General features: G+C 42.5%; 1 protein-coding gene across 2 annotated transcripts in view; it reads right to left on the bottom strand.

Annotated features, from left to right (window-relative positions):
• LOC140733139 (leucine-rich repeat and fibronectin type-III domain-containing protein 2) overlaps positions 1–26,175 on the bottom strand; it is a 159,046-nt gene that overhangs the window by 124,339 nt on the left and 8,532 nt on the right. Inside the window, exon 1 of one of the 2 annotated variants that reach the window (XM_073056040.1) lies at positions 20,989–21,093. The exons of the other annotated variant lie outside the window; for it this stretch is intronic. The gene's annotated coding sequence lies outside the window, so the exon portion shown is untranslated. Of the gene's footprint in view, positions 1–20,988; positions 21,094–26,175 lie in introns of those variants that run through there. 2 annotated transcript variants of the gene reach the window in all.

The raw sequence follows: 26,175 nt of genomic DNA, 5'->3' as shown, positions 1-26,175 counted from the left end.
TACATTGATTTGTACTTCAGGGAGTGCAAAACGCAGAATCAAATATCGCTGTGATGATTGTATGCTCTAGTATCAATTGTTTGGTGACAATAAAGTAAAGTATATGTCATGATCTGCCTGGAGCCAAGACAAAAATTTCTCTCTATATCCATATTTGTGATGATAATAAACTAATTCCACTTTCATAAAGTATTGAACATAGAATATAGAACACAGTATAATTGAGCACAGGAACAATGTTGTTCCAAACTAAAGTTCAAAGATCAAAGTAAATTTATTATCAAATTACATATATGTCTTCATATCCAACTCTGCAATTCATTTTCATGTATTCACAGTAAATACAAGAAACAATAGACTCAATGAGAGACAACACACATCAGGACGGACAAGCAACTAATGTGCAAAAGACAACAAACTGTGCAAATATAAAATAATAAATAAATTAGGTTATGGGAGCAGTTCAGTGGTGGGGCTATTGAAGTTGAGTGAAGTTATCCCCTCTGGTTCAAGAGCCTGATGGTTGAGGGGTAATAACTGTTCTTGGACCTGGTGGTGTGAGTCCTGAGACTCCTGTAGCTTCTTCCCTGATGGCAGCAGCAAGAGGGGAGCTTGGCCTGGTTGGTAGGGATCCCTGATGATGGATACTGTTTTCTTGTGACAGTGGTCCATGTAGATGTGTTCAATGGTGGGGAGGGTTTTACCTGTAATGCACTGGACTGTATCCACTACTTCTTGTAAAAATTTCATTCAAAGGAATTGGTGTCCATGCCAGGCTGTGATGCAGCCAATCAATATACTGTCCACTACACATCTATAGAAGTTCATCAAAGGTTTAGATGCTATGCTGAATCTTAGCAAATTTCTAAGGAAATAGAGGCACTGCCGTGCCTTCTTCATAATCGCACTTACGTGATGGGTCCAGGACAGATCCTCTGAAATGATAACACCGAGGAATTTAAGGTTGCTGACCCTCTGCATCTCTGATCCCCTGATGAGGACTGGCTCATGGATCTCTGGTTTCCTCCTCCTGAAGTCAATAATTAGCTCCTTGATCTTGCTGATATTGAGTGCGAGATTATTGTTGTGGCACCACTCAACCAGATTTTCAATACCCCCTCCTCCCCCTATGCTGATTCATCACCACCTTTGATTTGGCCAATGACAGGGGTGTCAACAGCAAACAAATATGGCTTTGGAGCTGTGCTTAGCCACATAGTCATAAATGTAAAGTAAGTAGAATAGGGAGCTAAGCACGCACCCTTGTGAAACACCTGTGCTGATGGAGATCTTAGTTGAAACTAATTAAGCTAATGACACCTAATCTCTTCTATCTGCACACGGTCATATTGTCCACTCTCTGCTTATTCATGAACCTATCTAAGAACTTCTTCAACACCTCTATCAAATCTGCCTCCACCACCACATCTCCTAACACAACCCAGGCAACCACCACCCTCTGTGTAAAACACTTGCCCTGCACACCTCTTTTGAACCTTTCCCTGTCACCTTAAATCACGCCCTCCACCCATAAACATTTTGACCTCAAGAGAAAGATACCCAGCTGCCTACACTATCTACGGGTCTCTTAATTTTATAAACTTCTATCAAGTCTCCCCTGAGCCTCAGAACTCCAGAGAAAACAACCTAAATTGGTACAACCACAAACACAAGAAAATCTGCAGATACTGGAAATCCAAAGCAAGGTGTCAGAAATGGACCAGGTAATTTTGAGGGCGGGGTGGAAGTTAGGGGTAAAGTTGCTCAAGTTGACGTGTTCGGCGAGGGTGCAGGAAGCAACACTAATGCAGTCATCGATGTAGCATAGGAAGAGTTGGGGAGTGATACCGGAGTAGGTTTGGAACACAGGCTGTTCCGTGCAGCCGACAAAGGGCAGCCAATGCTGGGACCAATGCTAGTACACGTGGCTACTCCCAGTTTGGCCTCCTGTATGTCGGTGAGACCCGATGTAGATTGGAAGACTGCTTCGCCAAGCACCTACACTCCATCCGCCAGAAAAAGCAGGATCTCCAGGTAGCCGTCCATTTCAACGCTACTTCCCATTCACATTCCAACATGTCAGTCCAAGGCATCCTCTACAGCCGTGATGAGGCCACACTGAGATTGGAGAAACAACATCTTATATTCCGTCTGGGTAACTCCAACCTAATGGCATGAACATCGATTTCTCGAACTTTCAGTAATTGTCCTCCTCCCTTCCCCATTCCCCATTCCTATTTCCCTCTCTCACCTTATCTCCTTACCTTCCCACCACCTTCCTCTGGTGCTTCTCCTCCTCTTTCTTCCATGCTCTTCTGTCCTCTCCTATCAGATTCCCCCTTCTCCAGTCCTTCATCTCTTTCACCAATCAAATTCCCAGCTCTTTACTTCACCCCTCCCCCTCTCCTGGTTTCATCTATCCCCTACCACCATGTACTATTTCTTCCCCTCTCCCCACCTTCGGACTTTGAATTCTCCTTTCTCTTTCCAGTCCTGATGAAAGGTCTCGGCCCGAAACATCGACTGTTTACTCCTTTCCATAGAGGCTCCCTGGTCTGCTGAGTTCCTCCAGCATTTTGTGTGTGTTACTGTAAGTTGGTACAACCTCTCCTTATAGATCATACCCTCTAATCCAAGCATAATCCTGGTTAACCTCTTCTGCACCCTCTCCATAATCTTTCCCATAGGAAAAGCAATGAGATTTGAATGCAGTACTCTGGAGGTGGCCTAACCAGAGGTTTAGAAAGCTGCAAAATATCTTTCTATTCTTCTGAAATCAAGTACCTTGATTTATGAAGTCATGCATGCCATAGGGCTTCTTTACCTTTTCCTTTGACCTACTGAATGTTTCTAAAATTCTCTGACTGGAATTCAGCTTTCTGCCATCTGCTCTATTTTGTTTTTAATTGCCTGGAGTAGGAGATTCCCCAGACTTTTCTCTTTGGTATTTAATGGCAACACCTATTGCCATTTCCAGCATCACCTCAGAAGTTACCAGTGGTTTTAATCATTTCTGATAGAACCTAGCCCACTGATCTGAGCCCAGTGGGAGCTGGCTGTATGTGATCAAGTTCAGATCAGATACAAAAGCAAATTGCACACACTAAGCAAGGTTTTAGATTTCCTGTGGCCAAACTGGGTTTTAATCTTGCACCTGAGCTGATCTCTGATTGACTTCACAGCCGCGAGAACTTAGTGAACCAATAGTCAGAAGCTTCTAGTCAAAGAAAGCTGTTGGCATGTTGGAGATCAGCCTAGTAGAAATCTTTGGAAATGGCAGTGCTTCTTCTCAACTGCAGACATAACAGATGGCTGACGCACAAAGAAAGTGGAGGAGGCTCAAAACTGGCAGAGAGTTAAAAAAGATGTATAGAGGTGTGATTAATGCTGAGAGAGCATCTACAAAAGAAAGCGTGATGAAGATAGAGTATTTACAAGAGAGGATGCAGAGAGGATGCCTACAAGAGAGAAGAGGACATCTGCAAGAGAGAGGGGGAGATAACATATACAAGAGAAAGTGCAATATGGAGACACCACCTACAAGAAAAAGGAGGATGCAAAGGGTGCTTCTACAAGTGACAGGAATACAGAGTCTACAAGACAGAAGGTGAAAGAACGTCTACATGAAAGGGAAGATGCAGAGAGATCATCTACAACAGAGAGGGCAATAAAGAAAGAAACTCTACAACAGAGGAACATCTACATGAATGGAGGATACAGTAAGGTCAACAAGTGAGGGAAGATACAGAGATACTATGTAATCATTAAATCATAGAACCATATAAACATACAGCTCAAAAACGGTCCATTACAGCCCACCTCATCCATGTCTATCATGATGCCTATCAAAAATAATCTTATTTGTTTACTCACATTAAACTTGAATCTCTCTACATTTTTGCTATTCAAATACCCATCCAAATTATTTTTAAGTGTGTTAACTATTTCTGCCTCTACCACTTTTTCTGGCAGGTTATTACATATACCCATCACCCTCTGTGTGAAAAACTTGCCCCTCAGATCTCTTTTAAATTTCTCCCCTCTTACATTAAATCTGTGCCATAGAGAAAGGATTCTGACTACCTGTCTTATCTACAATATTTTATAAACTTCTCTAAGGTCAATCCTCAGCCTCCTATGTTCTGCTGGGAATACTCAGCCTGCCCAGTGTCTCCTTATAAGTCTATGAAGGTTCTCAGTCATCCAGGTCATTGTATATCAAGCAGTAGTATATCAAGGCAACTGGACTTGCTGTGTTGTCTAAAAAACATTTTGCCACTCATCCGGGAGGTTGCTTCAATTCTAATCCATGGTGGGTAGTTTTCCGGTTTATAAACTCTGTGAGTTTTTTAAAGGTATAAGAAGATTCTTGTTCATTGACTATAGCTCAGCATTTAACACCATCATTCCCAACATTCCTGATTGATAACTTATAGAACCTGGACCTCTGTACCTCCCTCTGCAATTGGATCCTTTACTTCCTATCTAGAAGACCACAATCTGTGTGGATTGGTGATCAAATCTTCTCCTTGCTGACGATCAACATTGGTGCACCTCAGGGGTGTTTGCTTAGCCCACTGCTCTACTCTCTATATACACATGATTGTGTGGCTAGGCATAGCTCAAATACCATCTATTAATTTGCTGATGATACAACCATTGTTGGTAGAATCTCAGATGAAGATGAGAGAGCGTACAGGAGTGAGATTTACCAACTAGTGGAGTGGTGTCTCAGCAAAGACCTTGCACTCAATGTCAGTAAGACAAAAGAGCTGATTGTGGACTTCAGGAAGGGTAAGACAAATACCAATCCTCATAGAAGGATCAGAAGTGGAGAGAGTGAGCAGTTTCAAGTTCCTGGGTCTCAAGATATCTGAGGATCTAACCTGGTCCCAACGTATCTATAAAGAAGGCAAGACAGCAGCTATACTTCATTAGGAGTTTGAAGAGATTTGGTATATCAACAGAAACACTCAAAAACTTCTATAGATGTACCTTCGAGAGCAATTTGACAGGCTGCATCACTGGCTGGTATGGGGGGGAGGGGCTATTGCACAGGACTGATAGGAGCTGCACAGGGTCATAAATTTAGTCAGATCCATCTTGGGTACTAGCCTACAAATTACCCAGGATGTCTTCAAGGAGCGGTGTCTCAGAAAGGCAGCGTCCAATATTAAGGACCTCCAGCACCCCGGGCATGCCCTTAATATTTCTCAATATTACCATCAGGTGGATGGAACAAGAAGCCTGAAGGCACATACTCAGTGATTCAGGAACAGCTTCTTTCCCTCTGCCACTCGATTCCTAAATGGACTTTGAACCCATGTACACTATCTCACTTTTTAATATATATTGTTTCTGTTTTTGCACAACTTTTAATCTATTCAATATACACATACTGTAATTCATCTAGAATTCATCTAGCAGTTTGTTTTTTTCTCCAGATTCCAGCATCTGCAGTCTCTTGTGTTTCCAGATTTTTACCATTTACAATTATAGTCATTGAAGTCACAGAGCCGCACAGCACAGAAATGGGCCCTTGGGCCCATCATGCCCAGACTATTCCTTTGACCCATCTACATTATTCTGATTGGCCTACATTAGGACTGTATCTGCTGTGCCTTGCCTACTTCAGTGTTTGTCTAAATGCCTGTTAAATATTGTAACTTTGATCCAATGGGATTCAGATGCAGGGAGCCCACTACTGACACACAGTGTGGAGACTACTGAAGTCCATAATTCAAATCAGCAGAGGGGAGATGATGCGACTGAAGCTATACAAAACAAAGTAAAATAGTTACCCTGTACTCTGGTCAGAAAAGAATCTGAAATAAAACAGGACATGCTGGAAACACTCAGCAGATCAGGCAGCACCTTTGGAGGGAGAAACAGAATTAACATTTCAGTTGAAGGCTGTTTTTCATTCCACAGTTGCTCTGTGGCTTTCTGAGTGTTTCCAGCATTTCCTGTTTTATTTCATATTTCTGACATCTGCAGTTTTTGTTGACTGTCAATACATCTGACATTGTCTTGTGGCTTTTGGTGTTTCTGGTCATCACTTTAGTCTCATTCTCAAACTGACATCTTATTCAGATGTACCACCTGAACTTCAATGGGTGTTTTTACCAACGTGCTGCTGTTCGCTGGAAACAGTACAGCTGGAGGGCTGAGTGAATGAAGGATGTGCACTGATGCTTTAGGATCCAACTCCATCTTAGTAAGGGTGTCAAAGGCAAGGGAAATAGGTTGAGACGGAGAGGAAGGATTGTAAGGGGCATATAATGAAAGTTTTTGTGCAGAGAGTGGTTGATATCTGGAATATGAGGTGATTGAGCCAGATAAAATAACTACATTTAAGACACATTTAGAACAACAGAGGAAGCATGGAAGGTTACGGTTCTAACAGTGGCAAATGAAATCAATGTAGATGGGCAGAAAGTTTTTCATTGATAAGGTAGGCCAAAGTGCCTGTTTCTGTGTTCTCCCAGTCCAATGATTAGCACAATTTCCCACAATATATTTTATGGCAACAAAAGTACTGAAATATCAAGATTCAGTTTTGTAGCCTCTGGAAAAGTCTGTGCCCGGAAGTGCTCAAATCTTAAGTCATCCTCAAAACAGGATGCAGGCCACATATGGATGACATCGAGGTCATCATTTATATCTCCGTAATGTTGTCTGGATTTATCCCAACTTATCTGCATCGTCACCAGACATCTGGACTGTCCCACTGCACTCCTGTTCAGCAGCAGGTACAGAGTTTTTGATACTGTTTATAACACTGGCTATGCTACTAAACTTTAACTGACTCATCTAGAAACCAAGTTTTAAATCCCACCCTTGTAGTCTCAGCACAGGCAATCATTAAATTCCTGGATTGTTAGAAAAGTTTTATTTGGTTCACCATATCCTTTGGGTCTGGAGTATATGTAAATCCAGACTGTCCATTGTGGTTGACCCCTTACTACCTTTACTGCTTTTGAGGAGTATGAGTAAAATCCATATCTAATGACTAAAATCAGGGACCCCCCACAGCTCTTGCTCTCTTCTCGCTGCTGTCATCAGGAAGAAGGTACAGGATCCTCAGAATCCACATCACCAGGTTCAGGAACAGTTATTACCTCTCAACCATCAGGCTCTTGAACCAGAGGGGATAACTGTTCCCACAATCTGTCAAGTCCTGCCAAAGGGTTTTGCCCAAAACATCGACAATACTTTTTTCCATAGATGCTGCCTGGCCTGCTGAGTTCCTCCAGCATTTTGTGTGAGTTGCTCACAATCTATGAACTCACTTTCAAGGTCTCTTCATCACATGTTTGTGATATTTATTGCTTATTTATTGTCATCGTTATTATTACTATTCATTTTTTATCTTTCTTTTTGTATTTGCACAGTTTGTTGGTGTGGTCTTTCATTGATTCTAATATGAATATTGGATTTTTTGAGTATGCCCACAAGAAAATGAATCTCTCCATTGTATATGGTGACATATATATATCTTAATAATGAATTTACTTTGAACTTTGAACAAGCTCCCAACCTATGGAATCTCTCCTTGAATCTCTCTGTCTCTCCGACTTTCTCTCCTCCTTTAAATTGTTCCTTACAGAATTCTTACGCCAACATCTTCTCATATGACTTGCTGTCAAAATTCTTTGGACAAATACCTCAATGAAACTGGTTGGAGTTGGCTGCTGTACTCTTGATTAATAGAAGTTACTGTAGGAGGACGGGAGGGCATGAGATATAATGGCAGTGCAACAACTGTAGTAATACTTTAACTATCCAGTAGTAATGAGTTTGTCCAGAGAATAGAGTAAAATTGGTTAGGAAAGGGAGAGTGTAACAATGGAGGTTTTATATTTGTGTGTTAAAGGAATTTGACATGCCCCATTTAACCTTGACCAAGCTTTATTGTTTGAGTTCCTCTCTCTGCCTTGTGGCATATTGGGCAGCAACCATGCCGTTTCTCTAGCATTTATCTGCTTTTTACGAGGCCGAATTGCAAACTCGACACTCGCCTCAAAGTCCGGTGCGGATGTCACTACGCCACCCGCCAGCATGACGTTTATCGGTGCACCACAGTAAGCCTTCTATCCAGATGCATCATGGCTTGGTATGGAAACTGCAGAGTTGTACATCATGGAAACCATTCCCTCTTCTGGACTTCCCATTGCCTAGGTAAAGCAGACACATCAAAGATCCCACCCACCCTAGACATTTTAATTGGGTAGAAAATACAAAAGCCTGAAAGAACATACCACCAGGCTCAAGGACATCTTATCTTGCCTCTGACTGCTCACCTAGTATGATAAGAATGGACTCCTGACCTCAGAATCTACCTTTTTGTGCTTTTTCACCTAATTGTTTGCCCATACTGCGCTCTCTAGGTAACTGTAATGTTATATTCTGCATTTTCTTGATCTACCTCAACTTCTGAGGTGATTAAGTGGTTTGTATAGATTGCACGTAAAACAAGTATTTTTACTTGTATGGTTTACTATACATAGCAATAATAAACCATTTAACCAATTTGTCAATTTATTCAGTCAGCCTTTCTGTATCCCACTATGACTTTATGTCTATGGCTCTAGGGCTTATGAAGTGACCACTCAGTTTAATATATCTGTACTGGCTCCTTGAGAGATATATCTAATTAATTCCACAAGCTCACAAGTGTTTACAGTGGAATCTACTCACCACCTCCTCACACAACCCTCGCTAGATCATAACGTCTCTTTTGAACAGCATAATCTTCGGGTTGGTAGTGCCGCTGCCTCACAGTTTTGGCAAAATGGGTTCAATCCCAACCTTGGGTGATTCTGCGTGGGGTTTGCAAGGTCATCTTGTGGCCATATGGGTTTGTTCCAGGTACTTTGGTCTCCTCCAAAATCCAGAAGATGTGCTTTTGACTGTTAATTGTCTAATGTGAATTGCTCTGCTATAGATAGATGTTAAAATATAGGGTAGAGTCGATCAGAATGCGAGGAGAGTTGTTCCGGGGGAAAAAAGAATTAGTGGAGGAATGGGATTACTCTGTGAGCTGGCGTTGACTTGATGAGCCAAATGTCTACATCGTATTTCATATTATATGAGATCATTCTAAATCCACATCGCTACTAGTTTGCTGAAAATTACTTTCTGTCTTGATGTTGAAGTAAAGGCCACTAAGGCAGTCAGATTGCCATAAAAGTTCAGCTCATTCAGTATTGTCTCCCAGGAAGCAAGTCTTTCAACCTTTTCCTTGTTTCCCCTTCTTATGGGAGTCCAGAACAAGCAGCTAACTTGTCATTCCCTTTGAAGTCACTTAGTACAACAAAGGGCCATAAGCACAGGTTTGACAGTGCATCATCAGTCAAGAATGTAGGTCAGAGTGGACAGCAGTAATCCAGTCCTTTATTTGAAGAGAACATCCCTGTCATAATTTATCACACAAGAACATTGATAAATACAATTAATATAGAGGTTCAGTGAAAGATAGAACATAGGAATGGGATTAGCCACTTCACACCCCGACAACTGTTATAATTGTGGCTGATTATCTTTTTTCTGTCTGTTTCCCATATATCTTGAACTCTTTGGCATAAGATATATATCTACCTTTTTTCTGAATGTATTTAATGACTGGTTATAGCAAAGAATTCTACTCTTTTCCAGATGTGGTCTTACCAAGTGCCTTGTCATTGCAATGTGCCTACTCTGTGCTGTTCCCAAAATTTATCGGCAGTGAAATTTGCACAGAAACAGGTTAAACATCAAGGAGAAATTGAACAGGATGGAATTGAATTTCCTGGGATTTAAAATAGAAAGGCCCCCTAGCCTCCGAGCATGAAGGGGCTCAAGAAATTACAGCAAACCAAACTGCTATCAGCCTCATACCAAGCACTCAGCAGGTCAGGCATCCTCCATAGAAGGAGATGGACAGTCGACGTTTTGGGTTGAGACACTTCACTGGTCATCAGCAGTCCATCTCCCCCAGAAATGCTGCCTGAACTGCTGAGTTCCTCCACCTATATGTACGTGGCTCCAGTTTCCAGCATCCGCAGTCTCTTGTATCTCCAAGCTATCGTCAAGCTGGCCGCTGTCTTGGGTTCACTTTATGGAGTAAGAGTCCTCATGTAGAATCAACACACAAGGCCTTTTCAGAAGGTATTGACATGGGATCAGTGTTATGTATTTCATATTTTGCTAGAGACACTTCTCAAAGCATGAGGCCTTCTTGGAAGATCAGAAAGAAGAAGCTGAGACATGCAGTTGGCTCCTTAGACCCATTCCACTGTTCAGGTGGTAATCTGTGTTGTAATTCCATTTTCCCAGCTTCTTCTTTCCAGTATCTTTTCACTTCTTTGGAATCTCATTTCAGGTTCCAAAATAACAACTGGGTTACATTATTTGTCAGCGGTGCTCCTAATCTCCTATAATTGCTGTATGTTGAAAATTTTCTTACTTTCGCTGAACCCCATACTTCAACCAGCAGGAATGGCCCCTCCCCATTTATCTCATCAGTTCCACTCAGTATGTTTAATGCTTCAATCAAGTTGCTCCTTATTCTCATTTCAAGAGCAATGCAACCCTTCCTTGCTCAATTCTTCCTTGAAAGTTACACTCAAGATAGTCAGAAAGTCACAGAATCATAAAGTTATCCAGCATGTAAATAGGCCCTTCAGCCCAACTGGTCCATGCTGGGCAATATTCCCATTTAAGCGACTTCCATTTGCCTCTGTTTGGTCAATATCCCTCTTAAATATCTCTAATCAGAACAAGAATTTCCAAATGCAGCCACACCAATACCTTGTGCAGCTACTATATAATAGAGGTCAATAGGTGACTTCAGGCCCAAAGATGTAGTTGAATCAAAAGAGCCGTCCAGGAAGTTCAAGGATAATTAAGTATACAATAGGAGCAAAAGTAGGCCTCTTGGCCTCTCAATTTTTCCCCAATATTCAATATGATCAAAGCAGATCAAACCAATTATACTCAATCCTGAAATCTTTCAAAAATGCATTTAACTCCTCTTTAAATATCCCCAGTGATCCAGTTTCCACAACCCAATGGTGTACAGAATTCGAGAGATTTAGTATCCTGTGCAAGATGTTCCAATGCACCTCAATTTTGAATAATTTCCTGTTCCGCTTATAACTACGTTTCTTGAAATGCTATAATTGCAGTCTAAATCTGTAAGTCACTTCCCCAAAAAATTCAAGGAAGAGTTTTCACCAGAATCACTGTAGTTATTCAAGAAGATAATTCAGCACTGCCTTCTTAAGGCAATTAGGACTGGGCAATAAACACTGAGTAAATAAATAAAAATCTAAGGAATGTCAGTGAGACCACACTTGGAGCGTTGTGTAGAGTTTTGGTCACCCAGTTATAGAAAGGCCTTCATAAAGCTAGAAAGAAGATATACAAGAATGTTGCCTGGACTTGAGGGCCTGAGTTTTAGGGAGAGTTTGACCAGGCTAGGAGTTTATTCCTTGGAGTGTATGAGTCTGAGAGATGACCATATACAGGTGTGTAAAATCATGAGCAGGTATAAATAGAGCCAAAGCGTTCCGTCAGTTCTGGGGAGAGGTAACTAAAATCTTGCAAGTGTAAATTTAAGTTGAGAAGAATACTTAAAAGTGGCCTTATGGGCTTCACTTAGGGGGAACTGCATTAAAGGAATGAGATACCAGAGAACAATTAGAACATTTAAAATATGTTTGGATAAGTACATTGATAGGAAAGGTCTTGGCCACGGGCAGGCAAATGAGACTAGCTTAGATGGGCACCTTGGTTAGCATGGACGAGTTGGGCTGAAGGGCTTGCTATATTACTTTATGACTCTACAGGTAATTAAGTAACATACAACTGCTACACTGTGATACCTCCAGGTATTGTGTTTACTTTGTTGACGATAGTGCCAGCCATGGAGGGATTTGTCTGTCAATAAACTAGATCTGGCTTGAGCTATTAAACAGCTGAATTATTCACATACAGCTCTTCAGGGAGATATGAGTCTGTTGTCTAAAGTCAATGTGCCTGCCTTTATTAGCTGGAAAAAGAGGGGCAAACAGAGATGAAAGCTGCTTTTTGATACCTGCTGGAAGCTCTAGTGAACTCTTCCTCAATTATATAACCTTGCAAAATGGAGTCCTTGCGTCAAACATCGGCAAATTTGCAATCCCTCGAGCCACCCCATGTGGCCTATCAGTGTCAGCTGCTTGGCAGACTTCACCTGCAGTCAGAATATTTTATGAGCAAGACCTAGGTATCTTACAGCTGTTGTGAAATAAATAACAGCCAGCAAGGAAAGAAGCAAAAAAAAAGGAAGACTTATTTGTATGGCGCCGATACATCCCAGAGCATGTAGCAGTCAATGGAGAACGTTTTTGATAGTTAATAAGTAATTACTTTAACTCATCTTATATTCAGCTCCAGATAACAAATAAAATTCCCGCAAAGCATTTGCCTGGAGTAAAGTGAATTTGATTAATGTCTTTTAGCTACTGGAAGATAGTGGTCTACTGTATTTACCCAGTGTCTTACAATATCTCTCAGAGGTGCTTCAAATCACAATGAATTGCTTTAAATGTAATGATTATTGTTATGTTGATAAACACAACAGCCAATTTTCTGAAGCCGTCTCACAGAAGTAGGAATAGCATTGGTTGTGTCTACAAGACTCCGGTAATTGCTTCAGGAGATGTTTCTCCGCAGCATCTATGGAGGGGTTAAAGGTACTTTCCCAGTGGCAATGTGCATTGTATTACCACCAAACAGAATCAATAAATAGGGGCAGAGGCATAGGGTAACACCTGTGCAGCTGGTAGAGCCTCTGACTCAGAGCTTCAGAGACCCGGGTTTAATCCTGACAATGGTGCTATTGCCCGGTGTGGAGTTTGCACATTCTCTCTGTGATCATGTAAGTTTGTTATAGCTGATCCTGTTCCCCCCACCCCCTACATCTCAAAGTCATGAGGGTTGGTAGGCCAGTTAGCTAAGTTACCCCAAGTGCGTAGGTGAGTGGTAGAATTTGGGAGGAAGTGGATGGGAATGTGGGGAGAATACAATGAAATGGCTATTGGATTAGTGGAAATTGGTGGTTGATGTTTGGTGTGGAGGTGATGGCTTGATTCTATGAGAATGAATTAGACGATCCCTGCCTGTAAGGATCCAGGATTCCAAACTGAACATGAGAATCTGTGGTTTCTCGATCATGGTCCAACACCAGGCTTCTCCTGATGCAGGACCTCACTGTTTCTCCCACCACATCCGCACCACGTTACTCCTCCGATTTTTCTTTCAGAGTCCCACTTCTCCTCTAGTGCCTTAAACTCGCGATTGTTTTTGTGGAATAGCGAGTATAACCTATCAAAATCAGAATACAACTAGTAAATGCCTGCCAGCGTTGACCTCTGGAATGTGCTGCCAGTGGTATTACAGAAGGCACGTGCAACTAGAGGCGTTTAAGAGGCTCTTAGATAGGAACACGGACGTGCAGAAAATGGAAGGATATGGACCTTGTACAGTCAGGGGGAAATAAGTTGTCATTAGCTTAATTAGAATGGCACAACATTGTGGGCTGAATGGCCTCTTTCAGTTACTATACCCTTCTATGTTTTATGACTAGGGTACTGGATTCAGAACAGCACTGTAGGAGCAACTTAACTGCAAAGTTGGTAGTATTTTAAGAACACTCCCTTCTCAATGCCAGTTAAATGTGATCAAGAACTACCCTCACCCTGAATGGAAGGAAATCTCTCCACCATGAGTATCTGTGGCGTTGGTATTGCTATTGATATTGCTATTGGTTTACTATTGACTCAGGTCCTTGATTAAGTCGACTGCTTTCCTGAGGCAGCGGGAAGTGCTGGCAGAGTCAATAGTGTAGAGGCTGGTTCACATCAGAGGTTCCCAACCTGGGGGTCCATGAACCTCTCATTAATGGTAAGGCGCATTGAAGTAACAAAGGTTGGGAGCCTCTGATGTAAACCAACCTCTACTCTATGAACTTGGCAGCATTCACATCTCTGAAGTTCTTTGTGGTCTTGGGCGGTGGAGTTGCCAACGCCTGTAGCTGCCAAGACTCTAAGTGCCGGAATTCCATTCTAAAACCACATTGCCCCACTTTAAGACATTTCCTAAACCCGTTTTGTTTCTGACAGTCTTCTTCATGTGTACATCAGAGACCATCTACTGTGACCTGGAATACATTGGACTGTACGAATGGTGGAAGCAGATTTGATGCTTATCTTCAAATGGCCTTTGACCAAGCTTTTAATGCAGAAGTAAAATACTGCAGATGCAGTGAATGTGAATAAAAACAGAGGATGCTGGAAATACTCAGCATACGTGGAGGCAGCCTGTGTTAAGAAAGAAATGAGATGGATTTTCCATGTCAAAGGCTATTGACAAAGAACATCAATCCTGTTTCTTCAGAGAAACTGCCTGAATAGCTATCATCATCTTGTTTTTGACTAAAACCCCAGAGTCACCAATGTGCCTCTTCACTGGCCTTCAGGTAAAGGGTTTTTAGAGAGTGATAAAACTGGTGCTATTGCCAGTGGCATCAACAGCCCATGGAGGTTAAATAAAATGTGTTATTTGTCTAATGCTTCAGCGGCCTGGACTTAGCCGTGGTGACATCATTTTATGTAATTTGTACAAGGCACTGGTAAGGTCATATTTGCGATATTGTATTAGTTTGGGTCGCCCTGTTTTAGGAAAGATACTACTAAGCTGGAAAGGCTACAGAAAAGATTTACGAAGATGGTGCCAGGAGTGAGGGAACTGAGTTACAGAGAAAGATTAAGCAGGTTAGGACTTTATCCTTTAGAATACAGAATGAGAAGTGGTTTTACAGAGATACATAAAGTCATGAGAGGCATAGATAGAGTGATACAGCACAGAGATACAGTCTTTCTCATAGGGTTGTGAAATCAAGTACCAGATGGCATAGGGTTTAAGGTGAGACAGGAGAGGTCTAATAGGAAATTGAGGGGCGAGTTTAACAGCCAGAGAATGGTAAGTGTGTGGAATGAGCTGACAGAGAGTGTTTGAGCCTAGTACATTAATAACATTTAAGAGGCCCCTGAACAAATAAAAGGATAGAAAAGATTTCGAGTAGGGGTCCTCAACCTGGGGTTCACAGATCCCTTGCTTAATGGTATAGGCCCATGGCATAAAACCAGCTGGGAATCCCTGGTTTAGAGGGATATGACCGAACACAGGCTAATAGGGCTAGCTTAGATGGGAATATTGATTTGGAAGGGCCTGTTTAACTCCATGACTCTAATGGTACTGCTTCAAATCTTCTTAAAATGACTTATTATGTTAAAAACACCATCAGAATATTATATTGAGATGAGTGTAGTGAGTCCTCTTCTGCTGAACTGTTAATTTCATGTAAATCACATAGGGATCCTCACTTCGCAGACCATGACTGCTGGCTGTTGCCGGGATAAAAGGCAAAACAGGTTGCTCTGTGCCCGACCTGCTTCAAAGTTTCAATTACAACACTGAGGACACTGACAAACTTTGCCTACAAAATGCTGACATCCCTCACACACATGGTAAAAAGTCAATTGCTTCCCATTCTGCCAATGTTGTCAATGCTGCTCTGATCCGTTTTAAAACCATGAGCTGGAGGAACTCATTACAGGAAATTACTGTGCCTGATGCTTCAGCAGCATCAGAAAGCGATGATTAACCTGAGTGCTCTACCATTCACTCCGCTGGAGGTCGAGTGCAGGTTAATCCACCTCCAGCCCACCGGCAGCCAGAATGATCATATCAAGACATTAATCCCATTTACCCCTTACCAACCAGGCTTTTTATTTTCATGTCATGCATCTCATCAGTACTTGAAACAATCAGTCATGGCAAGCAAGCACTAACAGAAAACTCCATAGTGTTTTTCTTCATTAGCCTACCTTTTGAAGTCATAGAGCCACGCAGCATGGAAATGGGCCATTCCATGCAGACTAACAATCACTTACTATCGCTGATCCTACATGGATCCTATTTTATGAAAGCCAGTACAAGTTTGGGATCTTACTACAGGGTGATAATAAGAGAGGCACCAAATGTGAGCAAGAGGTAGAAGTGTTCATGAACTCGGTTCAGATTATATTGGATGCTATGAGTGGGCAAATACCCCTTGCACAATGACACTTCTGGCTTGGATGTGCTAATGTTTGCTCAGCGCAGATCCTAAGTAGGCACCGGCGAAATATGATGGCGCAGAGGCAGGTATTCAGAGGGTCAAGGTCAGAGGTGTGGATTCTTCAAAAGGGAGAAACAAAAATGTTCAGAGTCCATGAGGAGCAGATAGGAAGAGAGAGGAGACACACAGCCAGACAGAATGGGGGTGGAGAATTAAAGGAGAGTGAGAGGAGAAAAGAGGGAGCGTGGAGAAAGAGAGAGAGAAGGGGAGAGAGGGACAGATGAATACAGAAAAAGAGAGATAAAGATAGAAAGAGAGATGGAGAGAGAGATAGAGAGAGAGAGGCAGAGTAAAGGAGAGTGAGAGGAGAAAGCAGGAGAAGGGGGAAAGAGAGAAATGGAGAGAGAGGAAGATGCTAGTTTAATAGAATTTTAATGTTTTTAATCATAGTTAATGAGCTGTTGGTCAGAGTTGTTTTTGTGTTGAGACAGGTTTATGAAATGTTGTATTCATAATTATGTATGATAAAACAATTCTTTAGCCAAGTCTTGTTTGTTGAATCATTCAGGCTTGTTTATATTTCATTGATGATCATTTAAACAGTAAGTATATGCATTTATGTACAAGTGCATTTATAGTTGTTGATTGTGTACAAATATGTCTACAAATAATTATAAATTTTATACAGGTAACTAATTATACAATTATTTAAAGGCAACTATTGTTAAGGGTTTGTTCCTTTTTTCTCAAAGGGTAAGCAACACAGTAAATTATTTTTTTCAATGCACACTGGACACCTGAAAAGAACATCCTGAAAATACTCAGCAGGTCAGGCAGCATCTGTGTAGGGAGGAACAGTTAACAGTTTTCTTAGAACCGGGAAAAGAAGTAAAAGGACTACTATAATAGTTTTTTAAATGCTGTTTTAATTAGTTTGCACAATATCATGGGCAAAGGGCCTGTATTTGTGCTGTTCCATGTTTGGTTTTCTGTGTAATATGTTCTACATTCTATATAAAGTATTTTACAGTCGGAGAGGAGGTGCGGGAAGGATGAGCGAAACACGGAGAATATCTCTGATAGGGTAAGACCAAATGAGTCAATTAGCTTCTTTATCTGCATAATGACTTGTAAATTTTCACCATGGTCAGCACAGACTTTGTGGGCTGAAGGGCCTGTTTCTATGCTTTGCTGTTTTATTGTCTAAATGGTGAGGCTGACTATCCTAACAGATTAAAAATAACTACTCCAGTATGAAGACAGGCAGAACTGCTGAGTCCTGGTGTAGCCTGAAGAAGAGTTAGAGACATTGATATTGAGTCCAGAAAGCTGAAACTAGCCCAGACAGAAGATGAAATGCTGTTCAGCATACTTGAAGTAGACCTCTTTGTAATAATGCAGGCAGCCACAAAGAAGTCAGTGTGGGGCTTGGTGATGAATTAAACTGGTAGGCAACTGGAAGATCAGGGTGACTGCCAATCCGCATTTGTCTTCTCCACTGTAGAGGAGAAACTTTGTGAACACTGTATACAGTGCACTGGATTCCTGCTTCTCCTGGAAGGACTGTCTGGGCCACTCGGTGATGAGAAGGGAAGAGGGGAAAGGACAGGGACTGCATCTCCTGCAGTGCAATGCAGCACGTGTGGACATGCATTTATGATCAATATGTATTGTTGTGGCATCACTGCTGATGCATTAATGAGTCAGCCATTACATGTGGTTGGGTGATGCTAACAATCAATAAAGGATATTTCGGTAAACTTTATCCCATTTGTTCGCCTCATTGAACAGTGAATTTACAAACACTAATAAAGGTATTGGGTAGCAAGGATAGGCACAGCACCGGATATAAGATGGTTAAGAAAACAATCATACATTTCTGAGGAGGATACAATTAAAAGGGTCTGCCACTGAATACAGCATGACAGCTTAATAAAAAAAACAAGCACAGGAAGTGAGACAAAAGTGATCCAGATTTAGCTTCATGTCAGGAAACAACAGGAATTGTTTGACAGGTATTTTTGTGACTGGAAGGCTGTTACCATAGAGGTTCCTCATAGCTCAGCACGCAGTCCCTTGTCCTGTGTGGTATTTCTTAATGATTTGGACTTAAGCACAATAGAGAACTTTGCAGGTAATGAAAGAACCAGTCAGGTAGTTGTGCAGAGAGTGAGGGTGAAAGTTTAAAATGCAGGAAGATTTTGCTGTTCTTGTCAACGGGGCAGAGAGGGAAAAAAAACCCAAATTGAATTTAATCTGGAGAAGCATGAGGTGTAACAAGACAAAGGAGTTCTCATTAATTGGCACGATGTTGAGAAGTGTTCAGGATCATATACCATGAAGTATACTTTATGCCAATCCTCAAAAGTAGCAGAGCAGTTCGAAAATGTAGTTATTAGTTGAGGCATAGAATGTAAATCCAGCCACGGTATTAAAGCATAGGAAATAGGAGCAGGAGTAATCCATTTAGCCTTTGATTCTGCTCAGCTATTTGTCAAGGGAGTTAAGCTATCGCATAGCTATTCACACACAGAGTGGTGGGTGCATGGAATGCACTGTCAGTGACGGTGGTGGAGGCGGATACAACAGGGTCTTTTAAGAGACTCTTTGATAGGTGCATGGAGCTTAGAAAAACAGAAGGGTATGTGGTGTCTAGAGTAGGTTACATGGTTGACACAACATTGTGGGCTGAAGGGCCTGTAATGTGCTGTAGATTTCTATGTTTCTATTTTTCTAAGATCATAGTCTATCATCCGCATAAACACCGTTTCCCACAGTATTCCCCATATCCCTCGATCCCTGAAATATCCACAAAAATGATTGATCTCTGCTTGGAATGAATTGTGCCTTCACTGGGGCAGAAAATCCCAGAAGTTCGCCTCCCTCTGAGTGACAACATTTCTCATCAATTCCCCTCCCCCATTTTCTACCACTCATCTGCACATGGGATGACGGGGGAGCGGGGTGCAGCCTACAGTGGTCAACTAACAGACCAACCTGCAAACCCTTGCCGCGTGGGAAATCAAAGCGCCTGGAAGAAACCCACAAGAGCACAGAGAGAGCGTGCAAACTCCACACAAAGGTTATGATCACTGGAGCCACTCCTCCTTCAGAGCATAGCTGTCGGTGCAACACTATTACAGCCTGGGGTGTCAGAGTCTGGAGTTCAATCTTGGCGCCTTCTGTAATGCGTTTGTCTGTTCTCCCTGTGAAACGCATAAGCTTTCTCCAAGTGCTCCGATTTCCTCCCACAGCCCAAAGAAGCACCAGTTAGTAGTTTAAATGGGCATTGTAGATTGTGCTGTGATTAGTTAAGGGTTAAATTTAGGGTTGTCGGGGGTTGTCAGGTGGCACAGAAGAGCCAGTAGGGCTTATTCCACACTGTACCTATAAAATAAAATGAAAATAAAGATATACCTTTCTCTCGATAACAAGACCAAAACTGTACATAATACTCCATGTCCAATCTCACCAAGGCACGCTATGATTATAATAAGACATCTTTACATTTGTTCTCAAATCTTTGTGCAATAAGACTAACATATTGTTTGCCTTCTAATTGCCTACTGCACATGCAAGTTAGCTTACAGTGACTTGTGTACAATGGCACTCTGGTTTCAGTGGTCATTAACATCACCCAATCTGTCATCATTTAAACAAGACAGTTTCCTCTATTATCTACCAGGGTGGAGAAGCTCTCATTTTCCCATGTTCCAAATCTTGAGAACTATGTACCATGTTGGTTACCACTTTAATAGGAAAACTACTACTGTGCTGGGAAGATTTACAATGAAGTTGCTAGGATGTAGAAGTTTTAGCTCCAAGGAAATATTGGATTGATGTGGGTTATTTTCTGTTCAGCAGAGAAGGTTGGGGGTTGTGAAGTTATGAGGGGCTTGGACAGACTAAATTCTAAGGACCATCTTCCTTAGCAGGGGATCATAAACTAGGAGACATGGTGTTAGAAACAAACAATATTCACTCAGAGAGTAGTAAAAGACGTTAGCTCAGTGCCTGTAAGGTTGGGGGAGACAGAAGCCCTCACAACATTTGACCAGCACTTGGATTAGTACTGCTGTGATGTGCAGGGTTGCGGGCCTAATCACAGCACAGAAACAGGCCTTTCAGCCCAACTGGTGTATGCTGACCAAGATTCGCATCTAAGTTAGTCCCATTTGCTTGCGTTTGGTCCATATCCCACTTCACCTTTCCCCTCTGTGCATCTGTCCAAGTACTCTTTAAGTGTTGTGAATATACCTGCCTCAAAAGGCTGCCCATAAGTTACTATTAAATCTCTCCCCTCTCACACATAACCTATGTCCTCTAGTTCTTGGGTTTTGACCCGAGACATTGATAGTTCCTTTGCTCCTGTAGATATTGATTAACTTGCTGCTCCTCCAACAGATTACTGTTGCCCCTGGGAAAGAGACTGTGTGTATTCATCATACCTCTCCCCCTCATAAACGTACCCATTATTATGAGGTTGTCCCCTCATTTTCTTATGCTCCAATGAACAAAGTCCCAACCTGCTCAACCTCTCTCCATAACTCAATCCTTGAGTGCTACAAACATCGTAGTAAATTTCCTTCACTCTCTTTCCATCTTAATGGCATTATTCCTCTAGCAGGGTGACCAAAGTTGAACACAAGCACCAGGATTAAGTTGGGTCACTTTTTTTGTTGATTGACACAATGGACAGAATGGCTTTGTTCAGGTTCATAAATTACTTATGACCAGCATTCAAAAAATATTAGGCACTCATCCTGGAGGGCAACATGGTTAAAGGGGACGGTGCAGTTCTGATGAAGACATGTAGAACTGTCACTGGAATATTTCCTTACTTGCAGGTTCTTTCAGACACACTTCATTGTTTACTGAAGAGGATTATTCTCCAAGCGTGGTCTCTGCCTTTCAGAAGATTAGATTTCTTTTCCATTATTGAGAGCTTGTCATAAAGAGATAGAAGAGGAAGCAGCATGAGATACGTTATGAGAATGTCCTAGAGTGCTTTATAAGTTCAAGTTTCGGGCTCTTCTTTCTCAAACACTTGCCATTAGTTCTGGGTTCCTTGACAGGAACTGAAGGCATATTTTAAACCTCAGAACAGACTCAACAGTATATCACCCACTGATACAGGGAATTTAAAATAAAGATTGACCTCTAATCCCAGTAATGCAGAGTGAAAGGAAGAAAGTTTATGAAACAGGAGAGGAGATATGATGGAAGGGAAGGAGTGGGACAGAGCAGGAAGTGTGGGAGACTAGGTTGCTAATATGGTAGGAGGTGATGATGAGGGATAGAATGTCAGAACTAGAAACAGGATTAATATCACCAGTATACGAAATGCCATGAAATTTGTTGTTTTGCGGCAGCAGTATATTGCAATGCATAGTAATAAAAGCAATAAATTACAGTAAGTATGTAAAAAAAATAAGTAATGCACAAAGAGAGGGAAAATGCTGAGGAAGTGTTCATGGATCCATTGTCCCTTCAGAAATCTGATGGCAGAGGAGAAGCAGCTGTTCCTGAAACATTGAGCGTGTGTCTCCAGAGCCTGTACCACCTCCTTGATGGTAGCAATGAGGAGAGGACATGGGGGTCCTTAATGATGAATGCTGCCTTTATGAGGCATCACCTTTTGAAGGTGTCCTCGATGCTGGGAAGACTAGTGCCATTGTTGGAGCTGGCAGAGTTTACAACTTTCTGCAGCATTTTCTGATCCTGTGCAGTGGCCTCTCCATTCCAACTGTGATGCAACCAGTTAAAATGCTCTTCATGGTACATCTGTAGAAACTTGAGTGTGTTTGGTGACATACCTATTCTCCTCAAGTTCCTAATGAAATATAGCCACTGTCATGCCTTCCTTTTATTTGCATCAATATGTTGAGCCCAGGTTAGATCCTCAGAAATATTGACACCCAGGAACTTGAAACTGCTCACTCTTTCCACTGCTGATCCCTCAATAAGAACTGATGTGTGTTCCCTTGACTTCTCCTTCCTGAAGTCCCCAATCAATTCCTTGATCTTACTGATGTTGAGTGCAAGGTTGTTGTTGTGACGCCACTCAATCAACTGATCTATCTCACTCCTGTATGCCTTCCCTTCACCATCTGAAGTTCTGCCAACAATAGTTGTGTCATTGGCAAATTTATAGATGGCTTTCGAGCTGTGCTGAACCACACAGTCATGGGTGAAAAAAGAGTAGAGCAGTGGGCTACGCATGCATTCTTGAAGTGCACCAGTGTTGATTGTCAGTGAGGAGGAGATGTTATTTCCAATCCACAGTGACTGTGGTCTCCTGATGAGGAAGTCAAAGATCCAGTTGCAGAGAGAGGTACTGAGGCCCATGTTTAGGAGCTTGCTGGTTAGAACTGAGGGCATGATTGCATTGAATGCTGAGCTGTGGTCAATAAACTGCAGCCTGATGTAATAACTACTATTGTCCAGGTAATCCAAGGCCAAATGGAAAGCTAGTGAGATTGGATCCGCAGTAGACCTATTGTGACTATGAGCAAATTGCAGCTGGTCCAGGTCCTTGCTTAGGTAGGAATTGATTCCGGCCAACCTCTCAAAGCACTTCATCAGAGCAGATGTGAGTGCCCCAGAGTGATAGTTATCAAGGCAACTCACCCTGTTCTTCTTGGGAACTGGTATGATTGTCACCCTTTTAAAGCATGTGGAATGGGGATGAAATGTAAACTGAGGGAACGGGAGAGGGAGCTGACATCCATGAGTGGGACGAGAGAGTTTATAAAGTGGGATTGACAGGTGAGGAGATTGAGAAAGGTGAGGGGATGGGGAAGGAATGATGAAGAGAGGTAAGGGAAAGTAGGAAGTGCTGGGGGAAGGGGAATGGATGGCAAGGGGGAAGGGGATGATTACAAATTGGGAAGGTGTTAGGAGGTGGTGCTCTTGCAGTCAGGGAGGTTCTGGAGAGTGGGGATGTCATTTGCAGGTTGAAGTAATGGGGCGGGGTGTGGTTATGATGATGAGAAGGAAAGTGAAAGGGTTGGTGATGGGAAGGGACCGTTGGGAAGGGTTTAATAAGGGGAGGATGGGATGAGAAGGGGGGGTGATTGGGAGAGGTGATGAGGAGGGGGCAAGACGAGGAAAGAGAGATGGGGAGGAGTGAGGTGATTGGAGAAGGGAGAGGATGGGGAGAGGGATCTGGGGAGGAAAGGTGATAAGGGGCTGACGAGGGACGTGATGTTGAGGGGAATAGAATTGAATTAACTTTATTACTCACATCCTTCATATACATGAGGATTAAAAGTCTTTACGTTAAGTCTCCGTCTAAATGTGCAATGTGCAGTTTATAGCAATTTATAATAAATATTATGTGCAATAGGATAGTCAATATAACATAGAAATACAGCTGCGTCACCATGACTGAAGCAGTCTGATATCCTGGTGGGAGAAGCTGTCTCGGAAGTTGTTGGTCCTGACTTTATGCTACGGAACGTTCGTTTCCCGGATGGTAGTAGCTGGAAGACTTTGTGTTTGGGGTGACTCGGGTCTCCAATGATCCTTTGTGCCCTTTTCACACACCTGTCTTTGTAAATGCCCTGAATAGTGGGAAGTTCTCATCTACAGATGCGCTGGGCTGTCCGCACCAGTAGCTGGGCTGGGAGGCTATCTGGATAAGAGCTGATGGGAGGGGAGGGGTTGTAACGCAGAGCCGCGGGGAGAGCCGGTGATGCCTTCCCAGGGTTCTCTGCATTGCCCGGACTGGTCCGCTCAGACCCCGAGCAGAACGAACCCGGTACCGGTTTCCTCGGACAAGGTAACGGCCGCAGACGTTGTCCCCTGTTTATCGCTGTGCTGCATGCTCGGCCCCTGTCCGAGGCCGGCTCTGTGTCCTGCATACTGCAGATTGCCCTATTCTCTGCCCTTACAGACCTCTCTTCCTCGCCCTATGTACGTTAAGCCCTGTAAACCAGGCGACGCCAAAGAAGCTCTAGGTCGCTGGCGTCGTCAGAGAAAAATAAAGCATTGAAAGTCTGAAAGACCGTTAACTCCAAATATTTCCCATGATAATCCCTCATGCACACGCAGAGTTCTCCTGCGGCCGCTAAGCCGGACGGATCCTCGCAGCCTACAGGACAGTGGAGGATACCTGAAGCCTAGAATAGAAAGGTGGATGTTAAAGTAGCCCAAACCTTAATATATCCCATCACACTGGACCCCAAAAGGTATCGGGCCAAAACCCTTGCAAATTAGAGGGAGAGAAATGCAGACACATAAAGACAGAGAGAGGGAGAGGGAGAGGGAGAGAGAGAGAGAGAGAGAGAGAGAGAGAGAGAGAGAGAGAGAGAGAGAGAGAGAGAGAGAGAGAGAGAGAGAGAGAGAGAGGAGAGAGAGAGAGAGAGAGAGAGAGAGAGAGGAGAGAGGAGAGAGAGAGAGAGAGAGAGAGAGAGGAGATTAGAGAACTGAAATTAGAAGAAATAGGAAAGCAGGTGCAATATCGTCTTTAAATGAATAATGTTAGAAACTAAACTGCTTTGTTTTTGATATTGATTTTCCCTGAAGCTATAAGTGTGGGATCCTCACACGATTACACCAGCACTTTGCCGAGATCCCTCACCCCATGAAATCCAATACGTTCATATAAATGCCAGTGGTGCGAATCCTATACTGTTTGACAGCATTTCTTCCTCGCTTTCTCTATCAAAATTCCTAAAGGCATCCTCTGTGAATACTTAAGTGTAGAAAATTAATCCTATCGGGAATGTAGTAATAAAAAAAATCAGTTAAGTATAATAAGCATGCCGTCTACTTCCGAATGAAAACCTGTTGAATATTGTCAAAATAGAGGGGGGGGGGGAGAAAGTAAAGTTGAAAAAAAAGCAAGATAAGGCTAATGTGAGTAATCCAGGCAGCTCTTCCGAGAAGGACATTTAGCCCGCCGAGGCGGGGCTATCAATTAGACCACGTGATCGCACCTTAACTCCAACCTCTGTCTCGCCTCGCAACGCTCAGTCAACACAAAATCTGTCAGGAATAAACTGAAACAAACGTGCAGGTGGTGGAAACCTGAAATAAAAACAGAAAGTGCTGAAAATTCACACTCAGAAGTCAGACGGCATGTGTGGAACGAGAAGGGCGTTCGATCCCAAACATTGGCGATCTCTCCACAGACCTCGCCCGACCTCGAGTATTTCCAATTTTTGCTTTGTTTAACTGTGGATCTCAAGATTAATTTAGATATTTTTACTTGATATCTAACCCTGGTGGAATACAATATCCCGGATCTCCCGATATGAAGAATAGTGCCCAGTTATTCCGCACCTAAATATTCTGATAAAACCTGGGACAAGGATTAAAACGTAATCCATACTAGCACAATTATGCCATTCGGCCTATCGAATCTACTCCACCATTCCATCATGGCTGGTTATTATCCCTCTCAATCCCATTCTCCTGCCTTCTTCTCGTAACCTTTGACGCCCTTACTAATGAAGAACCTATCAATCTCCACTTTAAATATACCCAATATGCCTCAACACCATCTGTGGCAATGAATTCCACAGATTCCCCACCCTCTGGGTAAAGAAGAGTCTCCTCATCTCTGTTCTAAAGGGAGGACTTTCTGTTCTGAGGTTGTTCCCTCTGGTCTTAGACACCGCCACTATAGGGAACATCCTCTCCACATCCACATCCACTCTAACTAGGTCTTTCGATGATCGATAGGTTTCCCCCCTCATTCTTCTAAACGCTGGTGAATTCAGACCCAGAACAATTAAAAGCTCCTCATACATAAACCCTTTCACTTCCAGGATCATTCTCGTAAACCTCCTCTGGACCATCTCCAACGCCAACAAATCTTTTCTTAGGTCGTTCGCTCGTTCGTTGTGTGGCGGGTCGTATGACGTAAGCTATCACGGACTTTACATGACCATTATTGTTCTTGGCAAATATTTCTACAGAAGTGGTTTGTCATTGCTTTCTTCTGGACAATGTCTTTACAAGACGGCTTACACCAGCCATTGCTAATACTCTTCGGAGATTGACTGCCTGGCGTCAGTGGT

The sequence above is a fragment of the Hemitrygon akajei genome, chromosome 9 (assembly GCF_048418815.1).
Source record: "Hemitrygon akajei chromosome 9, sHemAka1.3, whole genome shotgun sequence".
Lineage (NCBI taxonomy): Eukaryota > Metazoa > Chordata > Chondrichthyes > Myliobatiformes > Dasyatidae > Hemitrygon > Hemitrygon akajei.
The sequence above is the reverse complement of the archived record's forward strand: the minus strand, read 5'-3'. Positions and strand labels throughout refer to the sequence as shown.